Here is a 25,003-nt window from a genome sequence, read left to right on the forward strand (position 1 = left end):
ATTATGTATGTTTTGACATTAATGGAAATCAGAAGAAATGAGTAAAAAATCAGGACCAGGAAAAAATGGGGGCATTTAAACATAAACTTAGGGGAAAACAGTGAAATAAACAAAAATGCTAAACTATTGGTAGAGAAGAATGGTATCTCGCTAAAATATTTATCTTTCTGAGGTCTGAGCCTGCTGCTAGGAATATGATGTCATCTTAAAGCATTATTTAGGAAGAAGAGCTTCATGAATAGCTTTTTTACATCAAAAATGATTCATAACAAAACTTTGTGAGGCTTATTTAAGGGAAGTTATGCAGTAAGGAAGTTAAGATCACCAGCTTAATGCTTAGACATACCCAAGTTTTGAAACCTGATTCTACCACTTACAGGTTGTTAGATCTTGTGTAAGTTATTAAACCTATCTCTGCCTCAGTTTACTCGTTTGTTAGAGGCAAGGATACTGCATATCTTGCACGTTGTTTTAAGGAGGTAATAAATGATGTAATGAAAGAAAAGCACTTGGTAGTACTCGGTAAACTGAAGAAGAGTTACTTTTTTCTCCCTGTAGGGGAAGTTTATAAATGTAGGTCGACAGTAAAATGATAGTTTTTTTTAGTCAGAAAAAGTGTAGATTATTTACCTCTTTAGTTAACTTGATGAATATAGACACATATCGTACAGCTATGACCATTTAATCCCAGTGGCAAGCTTTTCAAGGTTTTCGGTAAAAGTGGAAAAACCAGCCAGTTTTCTTGGATTAGTGTGGCCAAAGGGGATGGGAGAGTCAGAGTCAGAAGATGGCTGGGGACAGACTGAAGATGAAAGTGACAGTGGGGAGATGAAGCTGCCCAGTGTTCCGCCCACAGGGCTGTCCTCTTGCACACAGATGATAACTGACTTCAATTGACAAGGACTGGGGGAGTAGATGTAAGTAGATAAAAGCATGGAGAGTATTTACCAATGCTAAACTACTCTTGTGTGGTTCCTTTAGAATTGTCCCTTTTCTTCATATGCATATCTATCACAAGCTTTACTTAAAAAAACAAAACAAAACACACACACACACACACACACACACACACACCAAAAAACAAAAAAACAAACCTAAAACATGTGGGTCTCAGACATATAAGCAGATTATGGTTTATCTAAGTTATCCTTAAATATAGAGATAATTAAAGTGGTGGGAAAGTCCACATATTCCAGTTTTTCCTCATTAAATAATTCCACAGTCAGGAAGGTCTTTCATCTAATTTCTATTTCCCAACACACACATACCACCCCACCCCCACCTCCACCCTGCCACATACACACACATTATCACCACCCTAACACCTACACACACATCGCCAGGTTAGAAAAACTTCTTATGACTGCGTGCTTTTCTTCTGAATAACTGAGTAACTACTGGAAATTACTGCTTTGCTTTGCTCCTTTCTCTCTCTCCTCTTCCTCCTCCTCCTTCCTTCTCCTCCTTCTCTTCCTCCTCCTCTTCTCCTTCTCCTTCTTTTTCAGTGATATACTGATTTCTACTGCTTCTTTTACTAGAAATGAAAAATATCAGGATGTCTTGGTGGCTCAGTCGGTTGGGTGTTTGACTTTGGCTTGGGTCACGATCTCGTGGTTTGTGGGTTTGGACCCTGTGTAGGGCTTTGTGCTGACAGCACAGAGCCTGCTTGGAATTCTCTCTTTCTCCCTCTCTCTCTGTCCCTCCCCTGCTTGTGCTCTGTCTCTAAGTAAATAAATAAATTTGAAAAAAAGTAAGAAAAATATCCATTTACCATTCTTTGTAATATAACTTCTCATAGATCTCAACTTACTCAAATTCAATTTTCAAGATAGTAGTTGAAGCCCTAGTCAAGAACTCAGTATTCTGTTTCTGGTTTTAATACAAACATTGTCACAGACTAAGCCAATACAAATGTACATGAAAACTATTGGTTCTCAAAGTGTTTTCATCTAAGGAAGGACTGAATATTTGTATTGAGCAAAATGCACTTTATTTCCATAATTCCAGTTGTTTCATGGATACCTAACCAGATGGTTTTGACCAGGTGAATATTACTTTATCAAACATTAGGAAGTCAAAATTTTTCTCATTTTTAAAAATCAAACCGTATCTTTGTTCTTACCCGTTTCCTTTATTAAGGACTTAGCCAATGGGATTTAGATTTTTTGTGTGTATAGACTTTTTCAATAATTAAAATGACACTAAACCAAATATAAGCATCTTTCATTTACTATAGACATATAACTCTTCAGACAAAAGCCTGATTCAAAAAGTTGATCATCTTTATAGAAGGTTTTAAAAAGCAAAATGAACTATGTGGCTATTAATATCTTCCACTGGGATTCTATACATGGGATTGCAAATGATAACAGGTTATATATTCTGTTTTGCTTCCCTTTTTTGACTTAATTTCCAGGAAGTGAAGAGCCAAATTTAATGTTTAATTTCAATAAACACAGGCCTGGTGGTTGATATATTTATTTCATTTCCTTTATACACTTAAAAAATAAATCTATTTTATTATTATGTTTATTTATTTATTTTGAGAGTGGGGAGGGGCAGAGAGAGAGGGAGGGAGAGAATCTCAAGCAGGCTCTGTGCTGTCAGTGCAGCTCGCAACTTGGGGCTCAGTCTCACAAACCATGAGATCAGACCTGAGCCAAAATCAAGAGTCAGTTGCTTAACCAACTAACCCAACCCCTGAGATCCTATATTTCTTAAAAAAATTTTTTTTACATTTATTTTTGATAGAGAGATACAGAGCACAAGTGGGGGAGGGGCAGAGACACAGTGTGTGTGGGGGGAAGGAGACACAGAATCCAAAGCAGGCTCCAGGTTCCGAGCTGTCAGCACAGAGCCCGAAGCAGAGCTCGAACTCACAAACCGCGAGATCATGACCTGAGCCAAAGCCAGACGCTTAACCAACTGAACCACCCAGGTTCCCTGAGACTCTATATTTCTAACAAGCTCCCTGCTGATATGAATTCTACAGGTCTGGGGATTTTGCATAACAATGATGTACATAACTCTGGTATTTAGAGTCAGGTAAGGTTAATATTTTTTACTTAAAATCTAAGAATGTTTAGATTTTAAATTTAAGAATATTTGGAAGTTGCTTTCTGTCATGAACTTTCACAAATAAAAAGCATTGATGGTAAAGGTGTATGCTGCAAACTAATATTTTCAGCCATATATTGTCCCCTTACCGAGAGGTTTTGTTCACTGGAATGAAATTAAATCTTCTAATAATATATTAGACCAAATGTGTCTACAGATCTGTGCACATAGGTTTTGGGATAAATGCAGAATTCTTTCATGTTTCTGTGCTACTTAACTTTCTTATTTTGGATGCCTGATATGGCTTGATAGGAGCCAGGAGGATTTGATGGGAAAAGAGTTGGATGCAGCAAGTTTATATGCTTTTACTTTTGAAATAGAGCAAAATTTGTATAGGCTGCTTTTATATAACCATCATAGAAATGTTTTGTGGAAAAATGGGGACATTTATTAATAAAGACCCATTAAGTCATTCAGTTAATGTGAAAGCTCAGAATATTACCACTGTTGAACCAAGAAATCATTTTTATTTTCCCCCCTCCTTGAGATACATCACCAATGTTGCTATTCATGGTGACTTCATCAGATGATTTCCAGGAGCATGACTTGGAATCAGCTCCCTTATTAATAATGAAAAATTTATAAACAGATAACATTCACAATTGATAAAGTACTTCAGAGGCAATATAGATAGAATTTCAATATAATCCTAGTTAAGGCTGTCCTTGTTTCCATATAATGTAGAAAAACTTTTCTTAATTTTAAAGAGGAGTGTCAACATCCATTACCATTTTATGGGAAAACATAGGCATAAAAGTTAAGGCCAGAGAAGTTGTCATTAACAGAGCTGAGAATAGAACTGTCATCTTAGATTTGAGTCTTTCACTAAATTCTCCCAATGAATTTGTCTCTGAGCAACATGTAAGTGAACAGAATTTCTCCTTTCTTTTTAAGATTTACTTCATCCAATCTAAAACATTTATAAAAAGTCCATTTTGTGCAGTGAACTCTTACTAAGTGTTTTTGTAGAAAGGATTTACATGAAAAAACAAAGCAAACACTAAACCTAAAAAGCAAAAACAAATTACTAAATGGACTTCTGCTTCTAGTAAAGATGAGGTAATGGGGGCTAGATTCACCCTCCTGCCTGAAACAACTATAAAAGCAGGCAAAATATATGGGGCAATGTTTTCAGATACTAAACATAAGGCAGCACAGGATAGTGATCCCTGAAAAAGATGAAACAAATGCAGTAAGCACTATGATTGCCTCAGCTCAGTGTCTGAAGAGAATTTCCCAGTATTAGTTCAGGGAGGAGGAACCCAGGCTAAGTCTGGTCATCTCTCAGAGTTGAAGAGATGAAACTGGTCATGTGGGGAGCCAGAATCTTTAGAGATTGCAGGGCAGAGTCTCTGCACAGAGAGAACGTCACAGAGAAAGAATGCTTGAAATCTCCAGAAGATACCCTCAGGTCTTCAGCTGGATACAAATCAGTTTACGCAGGTAAGGAAACAAGAACCACCTGAAGGAACACAAAGACCAATCACCAAAGCTCTGAGTTGAGAGTAGTTCACGTTCCTGCACCTAGAATTTCAGTAATGATTCAAGACACATTAGTTTGAGTACTCAAAAAATTCTTACCTCACAGTGGAGCAAAATAAGCCCTAGGCTAATGAAATCTCTTTAATCCTATCTCATAAAACTTAATTGGAAGTCTCAAAAGGATAAACTGTTCCCAAGTAACTTAATTATGGTCAAGAACAAAGTTCAAAAATTCTAATAGGAATGCAAAATTATCCATCACCCACCCAACAAGGCAAAGTCACGATGTCTGGCAACTAATAAGACATTACCACACGTGTAAAGAAGAAGGGAAATGTGACCTAAAGTGAAGAGAAAAAACCATCAATAGAAACAATCCAAAATTGACACAGACAATTAAATTAGTATGTAATGACATTATAAAAATTATTGTAGCTATATCCCATGTAGAGGAAAGATGGAGCACACTAAGTAGAGGCATGGAAGATAGGTAAAGTCAACGTCTAGATCAAAGTTCTAGAGATGCAAAATACAGCATCCGAGATGAAATGGACACTTGTATAGGATTCACAGTAGATTAAACACTACAGAGTAAAACAGCAAAAAGAACTACTCAGAATAAAACACAGAGAGGAAAAAGACCAAAAACAAATGAACAGAGCATCTGTGATCTGTAGGAAAACTTTAAGTAGCTTAAGCATATGTGTTAATTAGAATCATCAAGGGAGTGGGAGCAGAAAAATTATTTGAAGAAATGATTGAAATGTTTCCAACCCAAGAAATACAATGGACCTCAAGAAACATGAAGAAACCTCCACCACAGACATGGCAAAATTACTTAAAATCACTGGCAAAGAGAAAATCCTAAGAACAGAATTAAGAACACATTTTGTACACAGGACAAAGTAGGGCAACTTTAAAAAAGTATTGGGAAAAAAACCCTGTCAACCTAGTAATCTATATCAAAATTTTCCTTATTACTTAAGAAAAGGAATCTTCGTTAAATAGTTTGGAAAAGGTTAGGAAAATATGGGCCTTGTCTGGTAAATCCTCAAGGTGATAGATTGCAGTCAGTCCTTGTTCCTTCCAAGGAACAAATTTTGTTCTTATTTTTTCTTTTTTTAAAAAATATTTATTTATTTATTTATTTTTGAGAGAGAGAGAGAGAGAGAGAGAGACAGCAAGCATGCATGTGTGCACAAGCAGGGGAGGGACAGAGAGAGAGGGAGACAGAGAATCCAAAGCAGGCTTTAGGCTCCACTGAACTGTCAGTGCAGAGCCGCATACAGGGCTTGAACCCAAAAATGAAACCATGAGATCATGACCTGAGCTGAAGTAAGACACTTAGCTGACTATGCCACACAGGCACCCCTCTTTTTTAGAAAATTAATACAAGGTTGGGGAAAAGATTTATTGTATGCATATCTATTAATTGGTAATGTTAGGGTCTCATTTGTAAAGGAAGATGTCTCCTCATAGGTATTAGAGTGGTGCTTAGACTCTAATCTTTGGAAATAAATTATTCATTCTCAGATATTATACTATTTCTCTAAAGTTCTCTTCTGCAATGTCAATTGCTCTGCTCTAGTTCACTGCTGACTTCAAAGAGTGTTGCACAAAAACCTACTGAGAGGGTCAATGTGTTTATAAACCCACTCATGGCTCACAGGAGAACTTAAATAGCTGGAAAGGAGAAGATGAAAAAGATGCAGAAAAGCGACAGGCTTTACTTACGTTAAAATTTTGTCTAGGGCTGCAACTGAAAAGGAGAATCATGGATAAGATGCATCTAATCCAAGAAACCCAGACAAATGTTAATGCTAAAGAGTATATTTCAATTGTTCAGATATTTTAAATGAAAGCATATGATTTTTTGTTGTTATTTTCTCCTTTAGGGTTTCTGGACCCAATTTCAATGTGGGGAGGGTGTCTCCCACCACAACACCAAGCAATTCTAGGACACCAGTAGGGTGTCCAAGATTTCAACACGATTCTGACACTATCTACCTAAAGATAGCATCACATTCCACAGGTTAAGGGGTCAGTCTTACAAGATTATTCTCCACCCCTTACTTCAGATAGTTGCAAACCCCAGGCTGTTACCTGTACTTCTGGATTGGAGGTTCCAATGACCTCCTCCGTAGGTTCTTTTAATTTTCCAGAGTGACTCACAGAACTCAGGGAAACACGTTTAACAGTTTATTACAGATAGGATAAAGGATATGAATCAACAACCAGATGCAGAGATATTATAGGATGAGGTATGGGGAAAGCATGAGGAGCTTCCCTGACCTCTCCAGGCACCTCTGTGTGTTCACCAACCTGGAAATTTTCCCAACCCTGTCCTTTTGGGGTTTTATGGAGGTTTCAGTGCACAGTCATGACTAAGTCATTGGCATTGGCTGATTCAAACTCCAAGTCCTATCCTTCCCTGGAAGTCTGGGAAACTGAAACTTACAACCCTCAAATGACATGGTCGGTGCCAAAATAAGACTGTCTTGATGATTACAGCTTTGTAGTAGAGGCTATAGTCTGGGATTGTGATGCCTCCTGCTTTGGTTTTCTTCTTCAATATTGCTCTGGCTATTCGGGGTCTTTTGTGGTTCCATACAAATTTCAGGATTGTTTGTTCTAGCTTTGAGAAGAATGCTGGTGCAATTTTGATTGGAATTGCATTGAATGTATAGATTGCTTTGGGTAGTATTGACATTTTAACAATATTTATTCTTCCAATCCATGAGCATGGAACAGTTTTCCATTTCTTTATGTCTTCTTCAATTTCCTTCATAAGCTCTCTATAGTTTTCAGCATACAGATCTTTTACATCTTTGGTTAGATTTATTCCTAGGTATTTTATGGAGTATCCAATAGAAAAAAGACAGTCTCTTTAACAAATGGTGCTGGGAGAACTGGATAGCAGCATGCAAAAGAATGAAACTAGACCACTTTCTTACACCATACACAAAAATAAACTCAAAATGGATGAAAGACCTGAATGTGAGGCAGGAAGCCATCAAAATCCTCGAGGAGAAAGCAGGCAACAACCTCTTTGACCTCAGCCACAGCAATTTCTTACCTGACATATTTCCAAAGGCAAGGGAATTAAAAGCAAAAATGAACTATTGGGACATCAAGATAAAAAGCTTTTGCATTGCAAAGGAAACCGTCAACAAAACCAAAAGGCAACCAAGGGAATGGGAAAAGACATTTGCAAATGACACGTGGGATAAAGGGCTAGTATCCAAAATCTATAAAAAACTCACCAAACTCCATACCCGAGAAACAAATAACCCAGTGAAGAAATGGGCAGAAAACACGAATAGACACTTTTCCAGAGAAGACATCCAGATGGCCAACAGACACATGAAAAAATGCTCAATGTCACTCATCATCAGGGAAATAGAAATCAAAGCCACACTGAGGTACCACCTCACACCAGTCAGAGTGGCTAAAATGAACAACTCAGGAAACTATAGACGCTGGTGAAATGGGAACTTTCTTGCACTGTTGGTGGGAATGCAAACTGGTGCAGCCTGTCTGGAAAATAGTGTGGAGGTTCCTCAAAAAATAGAACTACCCTATGACCCAGCAAGTGCTAAGAATTTACCCAAGGGATACAGGAGTGCTGATGCATAGGGGCACATGTACCCCAATGTTTATAGCAGCACTTTCAACAATAGCCAAATTATGGAAAGAGCCTACGTGTCCATCAACTGATGAATGGATAAAGAAGATGTGGTTTATATATACAATGGAATACCACTTAGCAATGAGAAACAGTGAAACCATGCCGTTTGCAGCAACGTGGATGGAACTGGAGGGTGTTATGCTAAGTGAAATAAGTCAGTCAGAGAAAGGCAGATACCATATGTTTTCACTCATAGGTGGATCTTGAGAAACTTAACAGTAGGCCATGGGGGTAGGGAAGGAGGAAAAAAAAGTTACAAACAGAGAGGGAGGAAGGCAAACAGTAAGAGACTCTTAAATACAGAGAACAAACTGAGGGTTGATGGGGGGTGGGGGAGAGTGGAAAATGGGTGATGGGCATTGAGGAAGACACTTGTTGGGATGAGCACTGGGTGCTGTACGGAAGCCAATTTGACGATAAATTATTTATATTAAAAATAAACAAACAAACAAACTGGGAATGAAAATTTAAAAAAATGACATGGTTGGTTCTCCTGGCTATCAGCTCACTGTCCTTAGGTTACCTGAGAGCCTCCCAAAAGTCACCTCATTAACAAAACAAAAGATAAGATACCTTTATCACCCTAATCACAGGAAAGGTTTTATCACTTATCACTCCAAAGGTTTTAGGAGCTGTGAACCAGAAACCATGGAGGACGATGAGAAATATATTTTGATTGCCATTCATCTGAATGACCAAAATATATTATTTCTTATAAATCATAATATCATATTTGCCTTAGATTTATGGGATAATGTTAATTTTTATAGCTTTTCTAACTCCTGTACAGTATAAGGAAAACTTTTAAAAAGGTGGGGGGGAGGTTGCAATTGAGTTAAGTGTAAATTCTCAATTTCCAAGGAGATTTTTTTGAGACGGCATTCAAGTCCATGCCCCAGGAACATCTCAGAAGCTTCCCTTTTTAGATGACTCTACCCATCCTAACTTCCATGAGTGATACTTGAGTTATGTTAGAATTTGCCTCAAATCAGAAAAGACCCAACTCATTTTATAAGATAACTTAGGATTCAATATAGTTATCTACAGTTAATGAGTAATTCAGGACCATAATACATAATGTTTACTGTGAATAATATAATAAGTATCACGCAAATGTTATTGGACATCTGATAAAAATGTACGTTTCTAATATAATAGAAAATCCCAGAGGCACCTGGCTTGGCCAATCAGTAGCGCATGTGACTCTTGATCTCATGATGGTGAGTTCAAGCCCTATGGTGGGTGGAGAACTTACTTAAAAACAGGGACAGAGAGAAAATTCTAGAGACACTGAGATCCCCTGGGTTAGAAGTTATTAATTTTTTAATTATGATGATCATCTAATCTTAAAGATCTCATCTCTGATTTTATGAATCTGTACACAAAAGCAATACATATAAACATATATTAAAATGTTTTAACTATTTCTTAAATATGCTGTTAAAAATAAAACTAATTTGAACAAATAAATTATCACATACTGGTGAAAGGTCATCCTATTGAAGAAGAATAGTTGGTGTTTTCATGTGTGTGTGTGTGTGTGTGTGTGTATGTGTGTGTATAAAATTATGGTTGAATAGAAAAGAGTTGATTGATTTACTTATATATTTATATAAAAATATTTATTGAATGCCTACTCTGGGCCAAGAATATTTCAGTCCTGTACCAGTGAATGGCTCCATGGTTAGGAAGTTTATTTTTATTGTTTCTAAAACATTGTCTATTTACTGGAAGAAGTTGGAAAATACTATTACGGAATATAAGAACTTTGTGCTTACAGTTTAATTAGGAGACTTAATACAGATGAAAGTATTTTAAGGGCATGCCAAAAGCTTAAGAAAATACTAGTTTTCTTTTAATTTAACATTGCTATACTCCCCAAACACATGACATATGTTTGAACAAATTGATCAGAGATGGAAAAAATTCACCACTAGGTCTTCATAAGTAGATTATTTGTGAACAGGAGTTTGGGGAAATTAAATAACATTGTTTAGGAGTAGAAAGTAGTGAAAATAAGCATATCACCTACACCAGTTATGAATGTTGGACTGCAGAAGCCAGTCACAGGGACTGGCAAGTTGACTAGCTTATGTGGAAAAGGATTTGGTTGGGAAATGATAAGAATTGAAGTGAGATGGAGATGGGTGGGTAAGGTGTTCTCACTGGGCTGAAGAGTTTGGATTGAATAAGAAAGCCAGTTCAGTTTATAGAGTTTTAGAGCAGGACAATCTTTTGATCTTATAGCTTCTCTTTCCCTTCAGAGAAAACTGACATTAGCGAGAATATTCACAATTAATGGCCTTACTACTTGGGATGAGAGCACAAGGTTTCCTGTTTTCAGTGGTGTGTGTGTTTTTTTTTTTTATGTTTGTTTGTTTTTTTTCATATACTCTGCTACTCTGTGAAATGATGCCCCATTGACTAGAAGCAGGAGAAACATATGAATGTAATGATAATTTGGAATACTTTGTTAGAATATTTCCACTTTAAATTCTAAAAGGAAAGCATCCTCTTCCTCTTCACTCTGCCTCTCACTCTATAGCCTCAGATGAATGGATTCACCAACCTTGATGATGTGGGTCTGTGATGATATCTTTTCTTCCACACCACAGAAGCAGAGTCACCACTGGCCAACTCAGGCTTTACTCCCTTCTGCCAAAGGCCACTATGTCATCCAAACTTGGTCTCAAGGCAACTTTCTTCAAGGTCACTCAAAGATGGCTGCTCCTCTGATCTGCAGATCTTGGCCCAGTTATGTTGCTGCCCCCACTGGCACAACATGGGACCTTCTCACTGTCATCATCCAGAAAAAATAGGTGGAACATTTGAAGGAATTTATGGCTTCTGTTCTATTATAAGCAGAAGAGTGTGACTGTATTTAAGGGGAGCTCCATTGGACTTTGGTAGCTACTCAACCATTTCTCAGAGTGCCTGTTGTTTGGAGGAAGAGGATGTTTAGCCCCTTGCTTCCTGTTTTTTAAATTTTTTACTTTTTTTATTAAAACAATTTTTTTAATGTTTATTTATTTTTGAAAGAGAGAGAGGGTGGAGATGGAATAGAGAGAGGGAGACACAGAATCTGAAGCAGACTCCAGGCTGTGAGCTGTCAGCACAGAGCCCGATATGGGGCTTGAACTCACAAACTGCAAGATGATGACCTGAGCCAAAGCCAGACGCTTAACTGACTAAGCCACCCAGGCGCCCCTTTCTTCCTTCTTTAGGAGTTTTTAAGATTGTTCTTTATAAGTCATGATTTGGAAAGCTAGCTCAGCATCTGCTACAGATTCACAAGGTCATTCCTCCAATCTTTCTAAATCTCGTATTTTCAGGGAGAGATGCGGTCATCCCGTAGACTCTCTTTTAGTACCAGGGAACCACATATGTCCTCCAGAATGGAAGATGGCTGAAGAGGAGGAGTGGAAGATTCCATTTGCTCAATTCTCTATAACCAGATGGGACACTGTCCCAGGTACAGGACTCCTCTCCTCAGTGCATTTTGTCCCCAAGGACAGATAGTAACTCCTAGGGATGTAAAGTCTCTCTGGGCAATTTTAATCTTTTGGTTTCATATGTATTAAATTTCATGGTTGGAAAGCTTTAGAAACATTGATAAGCTTCACATTATTATAGATATCCTGGTTTTCTAAACAGACCTGAAAAGCTATCAGCTGCCAATGTCATCCAGACTGGCTATTCGTATGGCCTCAGCCAACCTCACTGTAGTAGACTGAATGCTAGTCTCCAAAAAGATATGTCTAAGTCCTAACCCCAGTACTTGTGAATGTAACCTTATTTGGAAAAAGGGTCTTTGAAGATGTAACTAAGATCAGGAGCTCTGGATGAGATTATTCTGGATTAACCGGGTAAAGTATTTTATAAGAGAAAAGTGAAGACCACAGAGAAGAAAAACAGAGAATATTCTTGAAGGTGGAGGTAGAGATTGAAGTTATGCAGCTACAAGCCAAGGAGCACCAATGATCACCTATAGCCACTAAGAGCTAAGGAGGCAAAAAGGGGTCTCCCCTAGAGCCTTCAGAGGGAGCACTGCCCTGCCAACACCTTGATTTCAAACTTTGGCTTCCACAACTGTGAGAAAATAAAATTCTGCTGGTTCAAGTCACCAAGTTTGCAGAGATATGTTATAGCAGCCCTAGGAAACTAGCCTCTGGAAACATGGAGCAGTCTGATGGGGACTGCTGTGTGCCTCTCCTGCCCGCATCTCAGCTGGCCTGGCCCTGAAGAGAGCCCAAGTGGATGTCACTTGAAACCCTACAACTACACAGCTTCCTCCACCATTCTTGGCTTCCCCTCACAATACCACCTCCTGATTCAGTCTCTCCCAAACTTTAATTCTCAGAGGGATTGTACTGCTTCTTCCTTCTCTGTACTCCAATTTCTTCACTTCCCCCAAACAGGACTGGCTGCATAATTTGGGGGAACCATTGCAAAATGAAAATGTGGGGTCACTTTAAAACTAGGAATTTCAAGACAAGAACAGAAGAGTTGTAAGGGAACCATGGAGCTGTCTTCTCTTTTTTCTTCTTCTTCTTCTTCTTCTTCTTCTTCTTCTTCTTCTTCTTCTTCTTCTTCTTCTTCTCCTTCTCCTTCTCCTTCTCCTTCTCCTTCTCCTTCTTCTTCTTTTTAATGTTTATTTATTTATTTTGAAATAGAGAGCCCCCAGGGAAGGGGAAGAGAGGGAGGACAAGAGAAAGAATCCCAAGCAGAGATTCTGGCAGTGAAGAGCCTGACTTGGGACTTGAACCCACAAACTGTGAGATCACGACTTGAGCCGAAACCAAGAGTCAGATGCTTAACTGACTGAGCCACCCAGGTGCCCCAGGGCCTTTTTAGAATAGAGCCCTGTGCTACTCACAGGCTGGATACTTGCGAGGCCAGCTCTGTCTCCTAAATGTATCCACTCTGACCTTGCAGAGTCTTCGTTCAATACTGATAAATTCCACTACCTTGGTAACTTCTTCACACTATGCTTTATCCATTTTCTTGCTTTATGTGAAAATCAACTTTCTTCTGAGAATAGTTTCCCATAGATCTTCTTTCCTCAGGATAAAATGCTTATTGTTTAACTTCCTAGAGCCATGGAAGGCAGCATTGATATCCTTGTAGCTCCCCAGTATTGATTTTGAACAGTGGACCACCTCTTATATCAGCCCTTGATCTGTTTAGCCCCTTGCTTCCTGTATAGTTACCTTCTGCCCCAAATCTGCACAGTCATCCACTTGGCTTCAGATCATTCCACCACATTCATGGAAATCTTTGGTATCTGACTCACTCTCATGGCTTCTCCTAATTGTTGGTGGCTTCAGTGTCCATGTGAAAGGCCTTTCCAGTACCTTAGTCTCCAACTTCTTCATCTTCATTCTATGTCAGCCAACCTCACCCACTTTTCTTCCATAAACCATGTCATCACTACTATTAGAACTTTCAAGAAGCCTATCCCACCTTGACTATAGCTTAGTTTTCTCTCTCCCTCATTTGATTTACATCTGTAGCTCCTTAACTTCTTTTTCTCTCCTTTTTTTTAATGTCTCCACCTATTCTCCTATGTAGTATTACACTAATCTCATGGCTCTGTCCTTCAACTGCTCTCTTAGTAATGGCAGCCAAGTTTTCTCCTAGTTTTTCCATCAGACAACTTGGTAAAGCCCCACAGTTGATTAAACTTTCTGCATTTAGAATCATACATTTTACAAAAATTCACACAACCGTGTGCAACTACTACCACCACGAGTTCCTGGACTCAAAAGTACTTCTTTGGATTTATGGTCAGGTTCTCTCTACCATTCTTAGCAACAGTTACTGCAAACCTTTAGGCTGTTTACCTGATGGCATCATCTCCCTTACTTTCCTATAGAAGTGAGAGACTATCAAAAATCTTCAATCTATTCTAAGTAGACAAAAGCATTCTACAGTGGTTTCTTAAGTCATTATTTTGTCTTAATTGTAGGAAGTGAAATTACATTTTTTCATTAAAAAACTGCTTTTAAGCACTTGTTTTGTGCTACTCTAGCTACTGAAGACAGAGTGTTCATGGACATACATTCAAGTGATTCTGATTATTTCAAATATGTAATTTAAAAGTATATCAGTAAAGACTAATGATATTATCAAATTTAACCCAAAATACAAGGCTAACAAAACAAATTTTGTGAGTACAAGGAATATAGTTGCAGAATCATAAAAATCCGATCATCATAGTATAACTCAAATATTTAAACATTTTAGTATCATTCTCTATTATAGGCTATCTCAAATGAATAGGACTCAGAATAATTTGCCTTAATAATAATGTTTATAATATATTTGGTATACAAATATTTTTGATAATGTCAATAAGGCTTGAAGTTACACTAAAAATATCAATGTCAATTCCTTTAATTAATATTTGAACAACCACACAAGTAACTATGTTCTTAGAAGATAAAACATACAGGATCGACATTTAGAAAAATCATAAGCTTTATTAACAGATCTTAAGTTTAGAAAAGTTGATCAACCTTAAAGGCAGAAAAACCTAAGTTCAAAACTGATTTGCAGTCTTAGCTATTTCACTTTATTCAAACCTTATCTAACCTCGCTGGACCTCGGTTTGTTAAATGAAAATAGTGATGATTATTACTACATTGTGGGGATAAGAATATTAAGTAACTTAAAGGGCCTGATTGTAGCACCATTAGTTGGTATTTTAAATCAAATATTTGACTGATTATAATTTTGTATCTCACATAGCCTTTGCCTAAAAAGGGAATTTAGAAGTAGTCGTTAGTGAAGCAGGTATCATAGGCCTTGGTTAGGAAGCCAGAGCAGAATGCCAATGCGAATATTGGTATTAAGATTTTAAGCACTAAAAACGACTTTCAGGAAAACAGAGGCGATCTCAGGACTTTAATGAGGACAAACCAGAGAATCGTATCTTAATTTTTTCAGCACTATTGTCATCCATTTAATATGGCTTTCTTTTTTTTTTTTTTAATTTTTTTTAATGTTTTATTTTATTTTTGAGACAGAGACAGAGCATGAGCAGGGGAGGGTTAGAGAGAGAGGGAGACACAGAATCCGAAGCAGGCTCCAGGTAATATGGCTTTCAAAGGACACAATGAAAACCTAATAAGGACTTAATTTTCCTTGTGAGAACCTGAAAACGAAACTGGATATGGCATTGTTATCTATTTTTCTTTGCCTAAAAGTTGTTGGCATTGCATGTTCCTTCCCAATCTGTTAAAATAATCTAATAAACACGAAGACCCAGATTCTGGGTGCAGATAAGAAAACTATGCACATTCCTACCTTCTCCAAACAGTCACGAGTAGATCAAAACGCAACCTTAGGACTCTTGGAGAATACATCCCCCGGGCGCACACGATGGGTCGAACCGACAAGTTGTAGCGTCTGGGAACTGGGAGAGTGGCGAAATTCCTGCACTCACATCAAGCGAACTCTTAACACAACCTGAGCAGTCACCCAGGAGGACAGAGTTGGCAGGAGGGGAGAACAGAGGTTCTATGATGATCACTGACGAGTTTTATTAACACGCTTGCAGGAGAGTCCTGCGCGGGGCGCCAACCGGGAAGAGCCACTGACGCTCTTCCCCGCGAGCCTCACGGCGCCCAGCGCTCCACTGCACGCGGATACCGAGGAGGGTGTGTGCGTGGCGGGGGGGGGGGGGGGGGGAGCGCTCTGCGACGGGGGCGGGTCCAGCCTGTCGCTCCCTCCGCCCCCCGAGTCACTGCCACCTTCTGGCTGCGCCCCAGCCCAGCAGCTCAGAGGCGTCCGCATCGCAGTGGACGGGTAAGGCGGCAGGGAGCTGAAGCCCGCGTCGCAGCTCTCGGCCACAGGGAGGCTGGGCGAACCCGTGCGCGAGGACACCTGGCCCAGGCTCAGCGTGGAGCTCTGCGCGCGGCTGGTACGTACCAGGTGGAGGGATAGCGGGCGTGAGCGTGGCTGGTGCGAAGGAGGGAGGGAAAGGACTTGGGGAGTCGGGGGAGACTGAGTGAGGGAAGATGTGGTAAGTGCAACTTTCCCATTTTCCGCTCAGTCTGCACAGGCACGGGGGAATTCAAAGCAGGTGCCCGGTGTGCTAGAGCGGCCACATCATTAGTATGCAAACTGAGGTACTGTCTGGGTGCAAGGGGGAGCTTAGGTCAACAGGCATAACCTGGGAGGTTTGGTTACGTGCTTTTTGCCGAGTCTGCCCTGAAGGTGGACATTAGTGACCCCCTGTCCTGAGTTGTTGAGCCCTTAGCCTCTCTCGCCGGCAATGCCACGTCGTTTTCCTTGGGCTGCGCGTTCCCAGCCCCAGGCAGCTGCTGGCGGCCACCGGAAAAGCATAGAGACGCGAGTTCTAACCCGCTCTGCCAGCGTCAGGCTCTGTGGCTTTAGCCAACTCACCTCATCTCACCTCACTAGTCTCCGTTCATTCTTTGACAAAATACGGGACTGATTAGACCGGATGATCCTGAGGTTCCCCCGAGCCTAGGACTCCTGCCCAGGAGGGACCCGAGTGTAATATGTTCTCAGGGGCTTAGGAGATGGAGGGCGTGGGTCCTGCTTGCTGCTGCTGTAATCCCTTGGGGAAGCACCTGAAAGTGCCTTCTGGGGGAGATGGCCCGTCTGCCTCTGCTGGCTCCCTGCAGAGTAAGGCTGAGACTGACCCTCCAGTCCCATCTTCGTAGAATTCATCCCAGGGAGCGCAACCGAACTCGGTTCCTTTGGAAAACGTTTAGCGTGAGCGGGGTAAAAGGGAAACACACTTAACCCTCCAGCCCCCACCTCACCCCACACTACCCCCTCCAAAAAAAACCCCTCAGTTATTACTAGTCGGAGTCTGTGCAGGACAGAAAGTAGAAATCTGAGCCCGGAGACCACTTAAATATCCACTTAGAAAAAAATCAAAAAGTAAAAACACAACGGTTTGTATACTGAAAAAGAATTGGGTAAGAATTACTGTAAGCATAACATCTTTCTTTATGTACATGTAGATTCAAAATCTGTCTCTCCACTTTGTCTCTTCACAAGATGCCTTTCTTCATATCGGCGTTTCTACACATTAAAAAAAATCCTTCTGAGATTTAATATTCAGAAAGCTCAGAATTTGGGTTGTTAAAATGAGATCTGATGGCCATAAAGCTCACAGAAAGTCCTGTAATGGGGTAGATTGTGGATCGAGGTTGGTTAGGCCAACATTTTGAAAACCCTTTTTGTTTCCTACTAATATGATCCATACTAGAATGCCCCTCTGTAGATACTACTCAAAAGCGTTCATTTTCTAAAAAGACGCTTCAGAAGATAAAATGATTCCATTTTGAAGCAAAGTATGATTTTTTTGGGGGGGGGGTGAGTCTTAAGTAATTGACTTTAGTCTTTGCCACATCTTTCTACAACAAAACATCCAAGGCTAATGGAATACTTATGCAGGAAATTTAAAAATGTGTCACATACCATTTGTGTTAGACAATTTTTCTCCTCTTTAGTCAATTTTAAACTAGAAATTTAGATTTTTAGTAATTTACCCCTTTCAGTGATTTTTAAGGAAAATTTACCAAGTTGTAAAAACATTATCATAACTCAGTTTTTATAACACTTTCATCACCCCCAAAAGATTCCTCATGTCCATTTATGGTTAATCTCTGTTCTCACTCCCAACCACTAATCTCTTTACAGTTTCTATAGATTTGTCTTTTCTGGACATTTCTTATAAGTGGAATCATCCAATATGTGGCCTTTTGTTTATGGCTTCTTTTACGTAGCATAATGTTTTTGAGATTCATCTATGTTGTAGCATGTATCAGTATTTCATTTCTTTTTTTCCATTGTATGGATATACCACATTCTGTCTCTCTTCATTAGTGAATGGACATTTGTGTTGTTTTCAGTTTGAGGCTATTATGAATCATGATGCTAAGGACATTTTCATGCAAGTCTTAGTGGGTACATATGTTTTCATTTCTCATAAGTAGATATTCATCAGTGGAATTGCTGAGTTGTATGATAAACTATGTCTAGCTTTTAAAGAGCATTATAGAGTGATTTTTAGGTAGAAGTTTTATATTTACAAAAAGTCAAAAACTCTGGAGACATAAATGTTTCTTACTGGATCATATATGATTTGATACATATATGTAGAGAGAAGGTTGGGAGAGGAAACACTTTTCTTTCTTTCGAATTTAGAGCTCAGATAATTTTGAAAAAAAGTAGTATTTCTCAGAAATAAAATATTTTTAAAGATAATTTTTTTTTTCAACAGTTTTAGATTCAAAGTAAAATTGAAAGGAAAGTACAGAGATTTCCCATATAACCGGTGCCTTCACACATGTATAGCCTCCCCCATTATCAAAATCGTCCACAGGACTGGTGCATTTATTACAATGGATAAACCTACACTGACATATTGTAATCATTCAAAGTCCACAGTTAACCTAGGATTCACTCTTGTACATTCTATGCACATTGTTTGGGCAAATGTGTAATGACAGGCATCCATTATTGTAATATCATACAGAGTATTTTCATTGCCCTAAAAATCCTCTGTTTTCTGCCTATTCATACCTCTCCCCAATTTCTTTTTTTAATGCTTAATGAGAGTAAATCAGGCTTAATAAAGACTAAATTTCCTTCTATGTCCATTGAAAATGAGAAAGAAAGCAATTTGAAAATTGTGTTTTAAAATGTTGATGAGACTCAGACCTTAATGGGCGGATAGTAAATTCAGTGGTTTTCCATTCCTTCAATACAAGATTTTAATTGAGTTAAAAAATAATTTTTCTGAATATAAAAGCCCTAAAATCCTATGATAAAATAAGCTTCCTTAACCATGATGCCACATAATTCTTTTAAATAATAATTAAACATACTCTATTCTTAGATGTGGAGATCTAAGGCCTATGATTGCATATTTATGATGTGTATAAAAATCACATATTGAGAATAAATCTAGAGCTCCTGTATTCGTATTTTAAAATTTCTGCCATTAGTACAGTGCTTTTCTGAATCTTGTTGGTCTCAGAAATTTTTATGTTAATATGCTGTATGTACTTTTTATATCATGATCAGTTGGTGACATTACATAAAAAGAACTCCAGGTTAAGAATCCGAACATACCAAAAGTGGTTATTTTGTTGTTGTTGCTGTTGTTTTATTGGATATACAACTGATTTTGAGAACTCAAATAGTCTACTCTTCACTCAAGTGAGATATTCTCTTTATTCCAGTTCTCAATGGCAAGACCAGTTTTATGCCCGGGTACTGTGCAGGCTGTGGGCTTTATAAATCAGAGTGGATTTGTGTCCTCCAGACACTTCTACTTCTAAAATATGATGGTGTCCAAGAGTTGGGTATTTAGTTGCAAAAGAAGTTCAGAGTTGTCTAAGAATAAAATAATTTGGATTCATTATACTGTATTCCTGAACAGGAAGAGGTAATCTCACCTGGAATCCTGGATCAGTTAGAATGAGATTTCTCAGACTGGAAAGAGGGTCAAAGAAAATGGAGGCACTTTGAGATTACATAGTCTGGGGCCAAGATGGCTCGAACTTGTTTGCAGCATTTATAGGCAAAATTAATGGAGCTAAATTTTTTCTTCTATTTCTTAAATTCTCCCTTCCCATAGTCTCTACTTCCTTAAGCTCTAAAATCTACTATGTTGATGAAAAAGAATCCTCACTTGGGAATATGGAAATCACCATGGTTAACTCTAAGACTTTCACTTTTGAGATGGAATAAAGGAGGAAACTGATATCCAGTGTGATAGTTTCAGGAATAAAACTATGGAAGACAGGGAAGAGTTAAGCTGTCTTCCCAAGCATGTGTCTATTTAAATTACTATAAAATTCTTTATTTCTTATCTTTATGGGCTGGGATAATATGTCTCAGAAGAAAACAATATTTTTAAAAATCAGTGTATGCGTGTGTGCACGTGTGCATGCACATGCATGCACATAACTAAGGATGGCTTATAACTCATGTAATTACATTAGTTTATTATGCTTGTTTACTTAAAAAATGAGAATAAGTACTTCGCTTGTGGAGTCTCTGGAGCCAAGGTATACTATTAAATTTCAAAACACTGAAATAAGCCCCTCTTGTCTGTCTTTCCCAAAGAGGCCTTGAAATCTAATAAAAAGCTAGATTGTAGATATGATAGATTTTCCACATGCTAAAGGTTTATAAAGAATCCACCAAGCCAAAAGAAGATGTTATAGAGTCCAGAGCTTCCACAGAAACCACTCTTTCTTTTAGTTCCTACATCCCTGAAGAAAGAGAGCTATCATGATTGTGTGCATTGCAGTAAAGAAGCAGCAACAAAAAATAAAAAGCAGCTCTACATCTTTCTAATATGCCATGAAATTGTATGTATGTATTAATATATACTCTTGTAACTCTGACAAGTTTGGATTTGAGGGAGGTTGGACACCTAGTGTAGTAGCCCCAGAAAGAGATGTTAAAGAGTAAATTGGGGATTAAGGATGACGAATTAGAGATGAACAAGAGTATTTGAAGTCTAGAAATATTAGAAGCTGAAGATGATCAGGTTTGACAAGTGGGATATGAAGTTAGAAAGAGGTGGGAGTAGAGAGTGCTTCTCAGAGTCTTGGCTTGAGGTTTGAGGCAATATAAGAATGAGGGCATATTTGGCAGATTTACTGGGTTGGATAATGTCTCCTCAAAATTCATGTACTTCTTGGATTTTCAGAATGTGACCTTATTTAGAAAGTGGGTCATTGCAGTTGTAATTGGTTAATATGGACTAGGGTGGTCCCCTAACCCAATACAATTACTATCCTTATAAGAAAAAAAAAAGACACAGAGACAGACACGGAGGAAGACAAACATAGAGGCAGAGACTGGAGTTATGCAGATGCAAGGAATTCCAAGATTTGCCAGCAGCCACCAGAAGCTAGGAGAGATCTATGGAACAGATTCTCTTTCTGAATCCCCAAGAAAGAACCAACCCTACTGACACCTTGACTTTGGATTGCTGACCTCCCAAACTGTGTGGGAGTAAATTCATATTGTTTTAAGGCACTTGGTTTGTGGCAATTTGTTGTGGCAGCCCTAGGAAACTAATATAGTGGGTATGGGGGAAGATGATGAGTAAAAGAGGAATCAGAGTTGAAGATATCCAAGAGGCTGTTTTTTAACAAGCTCAGGAGGTATACAGGAAGTTAACTATAATGATGAGACTTCTATGGCAAGCACGTAGAATGAGAAGGGAAGTGGGATAAAATGGAAGCCTAGGAAGTGAATTCTCCTGAGAGCCCAAAAAAGAGAAGCTGGAAAGGGCATTGTCATAGCAACAAGGGTATGTAGCGCGTCAAAATGTGTGGTGTGATCAATAGGTCATAGTCATGAGATGACCTTGTAGGAAAAGGGCTGAAAGGATTTTTTATTTGACAAGTAGCCTACCAGTCAGAGTAATAGTTTTATGATTGGGAGGTGGAAGCCAGATTTTATTGGGTGAAAAATGGAAAGTAAGAGAATGGGATCAGCCAGTGTTGAGTGCCCATCCTATGACTGTAACCAAAAAATGGGAGAAAAAGGTGGGTGGGTAGTGGGAGTCAGGACATAGGGTCAAATTAATTTTTAGTTACTGTTTCAAGGAGAGGTCTTGATTCTCTCTTTCGATGCCATGAAGAAGTGATTAGTGTGGGAGAGGCGGAAGGCACAGAAAAGATAGTTTATGGAGCTGATTTCCAAAGGAGGAAATGGGATTAGGGCAAATGTAGAGAACTTCAACGTATAATGTATTTTTCTTTTTTTTTTTTTTTTTTAATTTTTTTTTCAACGTTTTTTATTTATTTTTGGGACAGAGAGAGACAGAGCATGAACAGGGGAGGGTCAGAGAGAGAGGGAGACACAGAATCGGAAACAGGCTCCAGGCTCCGAGCCATCAGCCCAGAGCCTGACGCGGGGCTCGAACTCACGGACCGCGAGATCGTGACCTGGCTGAAGTCGGACGCTTAACCGACTGCGCCACCCAGGCGCCCCGTGTATTTTTCAATATGTAACAGAGGCTTAAAATTTTTCGAAGGGACCATGTTAATTTTTTCTTCACGTGGAAATGAGCATACATGTTAAGCAAATGGAAACTTAACTATTTACTGAACAACATACCAGGCCCAGACTAGGTGCTTTCACGTATTACATTTATTCTCCAATCTGTGGAGTTGGTCTTATGGCTCTATTTTCTAAATAAGTAGGTGAAGAGAATATCTTTTCAAAGTCATTTAATAGAAAGTAGCAGATTTGAGATCAAATGCCGGGTTTGACTGGGGCTTAAATTCACAGCTTACCATTCTAACTCGAAATACTCAGCTCACTCACTCATATTGGACATTCTTTTTTTTTTTTAAACATTTATTTATTCATTAATATATTTATTCATTTTTCATCCTCTTAAATTAGCCACCTGTTAGCTTTTTAATGTTGTTGTTGTTTTGTTTTGTCTTATTTGCTTATTTGTGTTGTTGTTGTTTTGATCTAAGCTCTATACCCAATGTGGGACTTGAACTCCTGACCCTGAGTTCAAGAGTCACATGCTCCACCGACTGAGCCAGCCAGGTGCCCCTCGAATTGGACATTCTGAACAGTCGCTGCTGAGCATGACACATGCCCTGTGCTCAGTATTAGTTGTAAAAATGGTTACAAAAAAAGCAATGTGTTCACTTGGCCAATGCATCCACTGTATCCTGAAATAGTCCAAGTCATATACCCACTGAACTAGGTTTGGTTTAAACCAGGTCATTTCGGGTTTTCCATTAATTTGTACCACTTGGATTTGACAGTGCAGAAATGGGACCAGTCTACAACATGGGGGGTATAATTTTTATTTGTTTGCCTCGAGGAGGAGTGGGAGCAGGTTGTCAGGGGATGTGAGACATGTTTTCCTCACAGGGTAGATCTGGGTCAGTTCCCTGAGATGTCTGTGGAGTTTTGCCAAAAAGTATTAAGCTTCAAGTAAAACCCAGCATAAGTTGTTCCAACTCTGAGGAGTCCATGTTTTGGGTTCTAGTTTGAATGCTTTGAAAGGACATATAAACCTTTCCAGTTTAACTGCAAAATGGGGAGAATGGGGAGAAACAAAGCACTTTTTTACTCATAGATGTTTATTTTTACCAACCCTTTAAATAAAGTATCTTAATTTATCCTAATTTGTTGAAAACTTTTTATATTATTTATCAATAATTATTATTGGTCTTAATAGTCAAAGGGTTTACTTCTTTACTTTGTTGTTTTATCTCAATATGATCCACTTGAAATATGGATTTTATTAATGAAATAAGGATTTTGTATAATAACAATTTAGGCTTTATCTGAAAATATCTCAAATTGTCTTACAAAAATATTGTTAAAAGTTTACTTTGTCAACTTCTTTCAGATATTTTTATCATAAAGCCATCACACAAGAACATTTAAAGATTTTTTCTTTTTTAAAAAAAATTTTTTTTTTCAACGTTTTTTATTTATTTTTGGGACAGAGAGAGACAGAGCATGAACGGGGGAGGGGCAGAGAGAGAGGGAGACACAGAATCGGAAACAGGCTCCAGGCTCTGAGCCATCAGCCCAGAGCCTGACGCGGGGCTCGAACTCACGGACCGCGAGATCGTGACCTGGCTGAAGTCGGACGCTTAACCGACTGCGCCACCCAGGCGCCCCTAAAGATTTTTTAATATTAGTTTTAATATTCAATACTGAGTATCTTCCAATTTTTGTATGTTTGTAAGGTTATATTTTTATATTGATGTAATGATGTTATACAGTTTGTATACTATTGCAAATTTTTAAAAAACCAGCATTTTTCCTTCATATGTAAAGTAACCCGTAAAATAGTTTTTGGTTAGATAAACTTTCAGATCTCAAGGGTATGAAACAGATAATTTTCCATTTTACCAAAAGAGTACATTCTAATTTTGCTGCACCCTGTGGTAATCATTGATTTGAGAAATGAGAAAGCAAAAGAAAAACATACCCAATCCATTAAAATACATTGCTTTAAATATTAGCAACATTCAAATGTAGAATTCAGTTTTTTCAAGAACCATATGTGTTTGCTATTGTAAATTCTTCACCAAGAATCACAGATTCTTACTCAATCTTATCTTTTTTGTCAACTCTGCTTTGTTACACTGTAATGAGTTATTCTATATTTTATTTCCAGAGCCCGTAATATTTGCCACTTAAAATACCACTAAGTTTTAACTTTAAAATTTTTGAAGTGTTTCTGAGATAATTTACATTGCAGTGAAAAATCAAGAAGTTTCAGAATTATATTAAGAAGAAAATAGGTTCTACCTATATTTCCACCATTAATTATAAAATCCTTTGCATATATGGAACTTTAAAAAAACAAAATTGAGGGTTGCCTGGGTGGCTCAGTTGGTTAATTATCTGACTCTTGATTTCGGCTCAGGTCACGATCCCAGGGTTGTGGGATCGAGCCCTGAAAGCCCTGAGTCAGGATCTGTGCTGAGCGCAGAGCCTGCTTAAGATTCTCTGTCTCTGTCTCTGTCTCTCTGTCTCTCTTTCTCTCTCTCTCTCTCTCTCTCTCCTTTTCCCCTGTTTGTGCTCTCTCTCTCTCCCTGTCAAATAAAATTAAAAAAAATTAAAAAAGAATTTTAGGGACTGGGTAGAAAGATACATTGGAGCTGTAGTGAAGAATTTTAATTATTTTTAATGTTTATTTATTTTTGAGAGGGACAG

General features: G+C 38.5%; 1 protein-coding gene and 1 long non-coding RNA gene across 9 annotated transcripts in view; one reads left to right on the forward strand and one right to left on the reverse strand.

Annotated features, from left to right (window-relative positions):
* LOC131514788 (uncharacterized) overlaps positions 1–25,003 on the reverse strand; it is a 117,887-nt gene that overhangs the window by 85,631 nt on the left and 7,253 nt on the right. The window contains exon 1 of one of the 2 annotated variants that reach the window (XR_009263269.1): positions 15,596–15,955. The exons of the other annotated variant lie outside the window; for it this stretch is intronic. This is a non-coding gene — a long non-coding RNA (uncharacterized LOC131514788). Of the gene's footprint in view, positions 1–15,595; positions 15,956–25,003 lie in introns of those variants that run through there. 2 annotated transcript variants of the gene reach the window in all.
* The window catches only part of PKIB (cAMP-dependent protein kinase inhibitor beta), a 172,020-nt gene that overhangs the window by 52,462 nt on the left and 94,555 nt on the right, over positions 1–25,003 (forward strand). For 2 of the 7 annotated variants that reach the window (XM_058735139.1, XM_058735142.1), the window contains exon 1: positions 16,099–16,211. The exons of 4 other annotated variants lie outside the window; for them this stretch is intronic. The gene's annotated coding sequence lies outside the window, so the exon portion shown is untranslated. Of the gene's footprint in view, positions 1–16,098; positions 16,212–25,003 lie in introns of those variants that run through there. One more of the 7 variants, XM_058735137.1, reaches the window with a different exon arrangement.

The sequence above is a fragment of the Neofelis nebulosa genome, chromosome 6 (assembly GCF_028018385.1).
Source record: "Neofelis nebulosa isolate mNeoNeb1 chromosome 6, mNeoNeb1.pri, whole genome shotgun sequence".
NCBI classification, from domain to species: domain Eukaryota; kingdom Metazoa; phylum Chordata; class Mammalia; order Carnivora; family Felidae; genus Neofelis; species Neofelis nebulosa.